This window comes from Hylobates moloch, unplaced genomic scaffold (assembly GCF_009828535.3).
Source record: "Hylobates moloch isolate HMO894 unplaced genomic scaffold, HMol_V3 SCAFFOLD_5, whole genome shotgun sequence".
NCBI lineage: Eukaryota > Metazoa > Chordata > Mammalia > Primates > Hylobatidae > Hylobates > Hylobates moloch.
Genome location: NW_026652280.1, coordinates 77,670,874 through 77,678,701, shown reverse-complemented (window position 1 = coordinate 77,678,701; position 7,828 = coordinate 77,670,874). Strand labels below are relative to the sequence as shown.

Here is a 7,828-nt window from a genome sequence, read left to right as displayed (position 1 = left end):
ATGAAGGTAACCTGGGCTTGCAGCTGTGCTTGCTTACAGAAACAAAGGCTGGATGTCAGTAACCACCATGCTACAAGACGGGAAAGAGCTCAGCAGGGCTACCCTAACCTGAATCCTTGCTAATTACCATACCTAAATCTCTGCCCCGGGGAGAAACGCACCTTGCTAGGCACATGTAGTGCTGTGGTGCAACAGAAAGTATCAGACTGACACATTCAGGTCTTCCTGGAAAGCCCCACCTCTTTCCAGGAATCCTTGTCCTCAGTCTCCACCTAGGAATCCTAAAAGACCTTAAAAAACACCCCCTCACTACACCCCAGGAACTTTGAGCAGGAGCTCTCCTATTCCATTCCTTGATCAGTGAATAAAGTTTCTGCTCTGCTTAACAGAACCTGGTCTCGTTCTATGGGTGTAAACGGCACCAGGCAGGGAAAGGACCCACCAGTGTCAAACGACACTCTTGAGATTCAGGAACACCCAGACGATCTCCAAGTATCTTTTCAGGAGTAAAACTCCTGGAGTAAAACTCTTGGCTGAGATGCAGGAAGGGAATTACCACAACGGGCGGCAGCCCAGCTCCCCATCCTTAACCTCCTTGACTTTGGGCTGAGGTCCTTCTGCCTACTGCCCTTGCCAGCCATCCACCTAACTCTGGGTCCGACCCAGGACCAGAAAAACCACTCACAGAACCGGCGAGCCTGTCCAGACAGTGCACGTGCTAGTGCCCGCTGCTTCGGATTCGCAGATGGGAAGACTTCTCTCTTGCCGCTCTCAGCTGAACTTTTCCCGCCTGGAAGAGTACGCTGGCGCGCAGGAGGAGCCTGGGAATTGACACTCTCGCTGGCCAATGGACGAAGAGTCTCTGGAGGCTGTTTTCTCTCATTGGATGGAAACGACTCATCCTCTCATCCACTTTGGAAGCTACTTTGCATCACTCCAGACAGTGATTGAAGAGGGAAAGGGATGAGAGTGCACGCCTGGGCGCACGCGCGCGCGGGTGGGTCAGAAGGCCAGGCCAAGAGGACTGCGCGCCCACCCGCCCACCCTCCCTATTTGTCCAGATGACTCATCCAGGTCCCAGCGATCCCCTCCCCCGAACCACTGGGTCCACAGCCAGCTCCCGCATACCAGGATAAACTAGGCAGTCACTGCCCTGCTTCTTCCTGCTCATCGGCGTCCCCTGTCTCTGAGTGGAAGCCAGCCGAGGAGGAGTTGCGCGGCAGCCCGGTGGGTATGGGAGATGCCTGGCGGTTTCGCGTTTTTTCTGTCTTTTGATTGCGAATGCGAGCCGCGCGCTAAGGAGAGCTGCAAGGCGAATAGCCCGCCAAGGTTTCTCGGTGTGTGGCCATTGCTGCCGTTTTGCCGCTGAGGGGTGGGCAGCGGTGGCGGGACAAGCATCCAGGCGGGATCCAGCGGCAGCAGCAGAGAGAGCTCCACCCTGATGATGCAGAGGCCCAGCTTCCGGCTGAATGCAAGTCCCAGAGCAGGCTCCACCCGCGTCTGCGTGAGGTCTAGAGGGACTTGGCCTGCTCCGCAAATGATCCAACTTTGCGGAGGGGCTGGCGAACACAGACAATGCCAGCCTGGTTAAGGAAGCCGCCAGCACTGCTTAGGCCTGGTTCCCAGGACGCACATTATTGGGTACGGAACTTTACCCTTCAGATGAAGACTATTTAGGCCTGTTTCCCAGGACGCGCATTACTGGGTGCGGAACTTTACCCTTCGGATGAAGACCCCAGAGTTGGGTATCTCCAAAGTGATAATCAAAGAATTGCTTTGCACGGGGCTTGAGAAAACATCTTACTGTTTAAGAACAGAACGTCTGTCTAAGAACCTGAATAGAAGGAGATGCCTTCAGTATTGAGTGTTATTTTTGAGAAGTTGGTCAAAGAAGGGGAGAAGATGGTGGATTAATAGATAATGGTGACAATTATTTTGTAACTCATAGGACAGATGTTGATGTAAAAGTTGATAGTTTTGGTGGAAACGTGAGCATGTTTCTGAACTTAATGTAAAATATACAGAGACTCCTAAAATCACTGCTTAAATTACACGGGTCTTGTGGTGTTTGGAAAGAGCAAACTTTAGAAGTATAATTGTAAAAATAATATCAAACAGAAAAAGGGAAGAGAAAACGAACGTAAGGACAGCTTTCTCAAATCGCTGTTATTCTTGAATCATCTGAAAGCAGTGCACGTGACTGGCACTAATACGTATCGGAGAGTAAATCATTGCACAAGGAGACTTGATCTTCTTTTCATTGTAGAATCTGGAGGGAAAAAGCTGTGAAAAGCAATAGGTGGTAGAGAATAGTATTGTCGAAAGTTTCTGATATCGCTGGAGATAGAGAATTTTCCCTGGAAAAAAGTGCTCCTTAAGGAGGAGCATCTGCACATTCCATTAGCATAAAGCACCTGGTGGGACGTATGAAGAAGTCTGGATTTTGTTATAAATGTGAAATTTATTTTAAATGGAGGATTTGTAGCAAGGAGTAAAATAACCTGACATATTTTTAAAAATCACTCTGGCAGCTGTGACAGGAACAAACTCTAGGAGGACAATAGATGTGGAAGGGAGAAGGTGGCTAAGAGTGTATCCCAGGATTGCAAAGATGTCGGAGCTCGGCCTCAGATGGTAATGGTGGAGGTGTTAGAAAATGCTGAATTCCACATTTATTTTGAAGGGCGAGCCCACGGAATTGGCTTGTGAATAGGGTTTTCCATAAATAAGAGAAAAAGAGAGCTCGATGATGATTCTTGGGCTTTTGACTTGAGCAACTCAAGATAAGATAAAGTCTGCATTAAGTGATATGGGGAAGTCTGAGGAAGGAGATGCTGTGTGTGCCAGGAGTGATGAGTGTGTCAGTAATTCTACTTTTGATATGTTGACTTGTAGATACTAATCCACTCCAACTGAAAAATAAGGAGAGAAGTGGAGACTCAACACATGAGGGTGAATGCCCAGAGAGCCTTAAGAAGGGGCAAGAGGCTGAACTTGGGAGACAAGAGCATAGATCAAAAGAAAAGACACACGAAAGGAGAAAGAGAGGGAAGCTAGGACTTATGATGGTAATGTTGGCCATTAACTGATATTTAATTTAATTTAATTTAATTTTATTTTATTTTTTGAGACAGAGTCTTGTTCTATTGCCCAGGCTGGAGTTCAGTGTTACAATCTCGGTTCACTGTAAGCTCCACCTCCTGGGTTTAAGTGATTCTCATGCCTCAGCCTCTTGAGCAGCTGGTATTACAAGTGCCTGTCACCACGCCCGGATACTTTTTGTATTTTTAATAGAAATGGAGTTTCACCATGTTGGCAAGTCTGGAGTCAAACTCCTGACCTTAGGTGCTCTGCCTGCCTCAGCCTCCGAATGTGCTGGGATTACAGATATGAGCCACCACACCAGGCCTGAGAGATATAATTAAAGTACAGGGAAAATTAAAAGGGAGAAGAAAGTTCACAGAGAGAGATCATGGCAAATGATAAATACAAAAGCCTGCCTTGTTTCCCAGACCCCCTGTGTCTTAGGTGCCCTGTATTTTACCTCCCAGTGGACCACTCTTGTCCCTTTGTAATGGCACTCCAAGCAGCACTGCTGTACACCAATTCCAGAGCTTCCCTGCTCCTTGAGCCTAGAAATAGCTATGCTTCTAATTCCTTTTTATTTGCTCATCACTGGGGTAGCAACTGAACCACACAATTGGAATAAGTAACCTGATGCCATTTTTAGTACCAATCTTCCATTTCTTCCTTAAGTATAAAACTGACCCTCACAGAGAAACTAACTGCCTAGAGCTATAGGTCCAGGGTAGAGCTCTAGCTTTGATTTTCCTTTTGCAGCTATGGTCTGAGAGCTTGGATGCAATCCACTGCAATTTGGTATCAGTGACAGAGTGGGGATGCTCAGGGAATCTGCTGAACCACCAAGGAAGCCTCACTTTCAGCTAATGCTTACATGGGGCTGTGGAAGTTGTCCGGCACCCCTGAGGACAGAGTGTTTGCCCTGAAAAAGAACATTCCCTTGGCACAAAGCACCTTGTAGGCCAGATTTTATTATCAATGTGACAAGAATACTTTTGGCCAAGCAACTGGTGGTTGGGTCATTTTGTGGTAGTCCAACCCATAAAGAAGAAAAGGCCTCATATGGTCGGGTGAGGTGGGAATGGATCAAGCACTAAGGTCAGGTCTGGTGAAGTTAGGGAGTAAGGCCAGTGTTTATGGAAAGGGATTCCTTTATGAACCCCTAAAAGATGCTTCTAAACCCTAACAGTAGGCTGATGTCTGTATTTAGTGTTGCAAACAACATGTTCTGGGTATACAGAGGAAGGCACCACTGCCTCTACCTTGAGAGTATGTATATCACAGAGAAAGAGATTTATATTTGGACTTGATGGATGAGAGATGAGTAGGAGTTTGACAGAAGAGAAGAGTGGAACTGTCTGGGTGTACAATGGCAGAAGTGGCAGGAAGGGCTGAGGAGAATTGGCTTCTGGGGATGTGTTAGACATAAGGGCCTGGGCACCACATAATGGAGCTTGCAATGGGGTATGTGAAAGCTTAGATGAGATGTTTTTTTTCCTCTCCTCCTGTGGGTTCATAGTGTGCTCACCTCACTCACTCCTGCTAACAACCTGCCCCTATTGATAGATAGCTGAAATGGGGTCTCTAAGCCTCCAGCAACAGCTTAGGAGCCAGCCTTGAAGTGCTGGCAGCTAACACTTCCCATATAATAGTACATCCTATCTTAGGAAGACAACACACTCATGGGGATGGTAACATCCACCTCTGGACTCCAGAGGCTCCAAGGAGACTCTCTCTCTCTCTTCAAGAAAAGAAATATTCATTGAGCTGCATGTGGAGGTTTACATGGTTTGGGACCAACATGTGGCTAGGTGACTTCACTTCCATCCTCATACAGTAGTACTCAGAGATGAATGGGAGTACAGCGATCAAGATTTAGTTCAATGTCTACCTCCAGTGGGGCGGTGCTTGGTAGTTGACTCATTTTGGTCTCTTTTGATATTCACAGTCACCCGTTGAGGTAGGTGTGACTGTTGATCCCATTTCACAGATTAGGACAGGATAGATTGCTAGAGGTCACAGGCCTAGTTGGGGGAGGGAAAGGGTGTCAGGTAGGATTTTAACCTTAAAGCTTCACGTTTGCTTAGGATCTTGCAGGGAGACCTTGAGCAAATTCCTTTCCCTCTTGGTGGGGGTGGCGGAAGCCTCCATTCCCTAAGTATAAATTAAAGAGGTCTGCCAGTTTATGATTCTCTCTACTTTAAAGTTCAACCGTATCACTTGGATAGGTTTTTTTTTGTTTGTTTGTTTAATGGGGATTCTGGGAACCCAAATATATTTAAGTTCAATAGGTCTGGGGTGAGGCCCAGTAATCTGCAGCTTTTAACAATTCCGGGCATCAACAAAACTGCCTGAGAAACTCAAGCAAAATGTATGATGCATGAAAATCTTATTGTGAGCTGGTCAAAACACATATCGCTGAGCTCCATCTGTAGAGATCCTGTTTTGATACCTTTGGTTGGACTGTGGCTCGGTAATTTGCATTTCTGAGAAGTGAGTCCATTCAGCTGGTCAACTAACTGCCCCGCCTGTCTCTTTGTGACGCTGCCAGGGCGTCAGAGGTGTTTTTTTACTTGCATCTTGTGGGAAAAGGATCTGCGCAGGCAGCCCCCTTTTAGCACCGCCCTGGGTACGCAAGCCAAGCGCTTAAAAACCTCGCTCAGCCCTGGATTTGCAGGTACTCAGGGCAGGCGAAGGCGCGTTTCCGCGCCAGAGAACTAACCTACTGGAATAGGAAGGAGCAAAGAGGCAAGGAAGAAAAGCGGCAGGTGAAGATTGACATCCATTAAGGCCAATGGTAGCTTCCGTTCTCGGACTCGACGATTCCCTTAATGGATTGACATCTATGAAAGCCAATGGTAGCTTCCATGAAAGCCAAAGCTGACCACCCCCCCCCAAGCTTCCCATTCTCTTAGGAGGCTGCATGTTTGGTGCTAAATGGAGGGATGGGCGTGGGAGATGCTGGGACATGTGTTGGCTGAAGATACACCTGTCAGTCCAAGGTTCGTTCGGCTCATAGTGGCTCAACCCTCTTTGTCAATTAACCTTCTCAGTTAACTAAGGCTCACCTGTCTATAGGCAAACCTACCCCCCATCACGCTGGATTTTTAGAGTTTTTAAAAGCGTCACGGTGTAAGGCCAGCGTTGCTTTTCGTATTCTTAGCCGGTATTTCTGGTGCTGACAGCGGGGAGCTGCCGGGCGGGAGTAGGAGTGAAGAGAGAATTGGATGAGAGATAACAGGTGTGAAGCGTCTCTCGATGCCGGGCATCCTGCTTTCGCACCTTCCATAGATGTTTTTCTCAATCATCTTTCTATTTAATCATTTTCTGTTTCATAGATTAGGAAACCTCAACTGAGTTGACCACGGACAGCCGTTGAATAATTTTAACTTCTGTCAGACGCCAAAGCCTAAGGTCTTTTATTTTGCAGAGGCTGCTTTGTCAGGATTTCAATGCATGTAGGTCCTGCGAATCACTGCTCCTCACTCACTGATCCATCCCGCTGAACACGCATTCATTCACCGATTCATTTCTTAGGGGTCATCTACAAGGCATGGGACTAGTTGCTACTAAAAATACAAAAGAAAAGGGACTCTGCTGTAAAGCAGAGGAGATTTTTAAAAACGATTTACACAGAATTCCGGTGCTCCGCATGGTTTCGATCTTCCCCCATCCCCCAAAATACTACTGACACCTATTTTGTTCCACATAATTCGATGGATTCTGAAAATACAGAGATGGGTGAAATCTATCCTTGTCTTTCAGGAGCTTATTGCCGTAGGCAAGAATAATCTCTGAGCCTTAATTTTACATACCAAATTTTTAACAAATTGAGCATCAACTATATATGTGTGTGTATATATATATATATATATATATATTCTGTTATAATCAACATATTAAATAAATATTAGGCACACTTAATTTCTTATTTTTTAGATGAAGACGAATCTAAATGCTGGTTCAAGTATGAGCTTTGTTCACCCTAGTGGACCATCTTGGGTGATTCCTGGAGTGCTTTCTCAGACTGCAACCCTACCCTGCTGGTATCCCTGGTATGTGCTTGGCTCTCTATTCCTTCTTTCTGCAGCTCTCTGTCAAATGCCAGTCTTTTATGGAGGTCTGTCCTAACCCCTTCCTGTTTCCTCTCCTTTTTATCTGCTCCTATCTGAGGCCTGTTTTCCTATTTATTTGTTGTTCTTTCTCCCTCATCTTCTGTCGTCATATCATGTGTTGTTTTTCATATACTACATCTGAGTTTATAGGAAATATGTTTACTGTTTTTTTTTAAATTTTTGGTTTAGTTTCTGCCTCCTGCTCCGGAATATAAGCTTCAAGAGGGGCAGTAAGGAGTTCTTAACACCCCACACTGACTTAGAAACGGTTAGGGTGGAGGGAGACAGCTTTGCCCTGTACATCCTGAAATCCCCTGAGGTGGGGGTGGGAGTAGAGGGAAGATCAGGGAATGTCCATTCATTTTATGAACTTGAAGTTGGGTTGAACCCTATTATATCCTGTGATGTTGGTTGTTAATCTCAACCTGAAACCGTCATCACTAGTCATCCACTTCTTATTAGCTTTGTGACCTTGAGTGAAGGTTCAAGGTTACCTTCTTTCTTTGCACCTCAGTTTCCTTATGTATAAAATGGAAAAAATTAAATTTGGTCATCCTAAAATGTGGATTCATAGGGCATCAGTCCCCTGAGGGTAAAAGAAAAATATTTGTGGATTTATATGACTTCAGAAA

At 45.9% G+C, this 7,828-nt stretch overlaps 1 protein-coding gene across 3 annotated transcripts in view; it reads left to right on the top strand.

The window, feature by feature from the left end:
* The first annotated feature begins 925 nt into the window (after positions 1-925).
* The window catches only part of GLYATL2 (glycine-N-acyltransferase like 2), a 63,119-nt gene continuing 56,216 nt past the window's right edge, over positions 926-7,828 (top strand). Inside the window, exons 1-2 of one of the 3 annotated variants that reach the window (XM_058438721.1) lie at positions 926-1,227; positions 7,021-7,136. The gene's annotated coding sequence lies outside the window, so the exon portion shown is untranslated. Of the gene's footprint in view, positions 1,228-5,676; positions 5,759-6,032; positions 6,084-7,020; positions 7,137-7,828 lie in introns of those variants that run through there. The other 2 variants (XM_032151805.2, XM_058438722.1) reach the window with 2 other exon arrangements.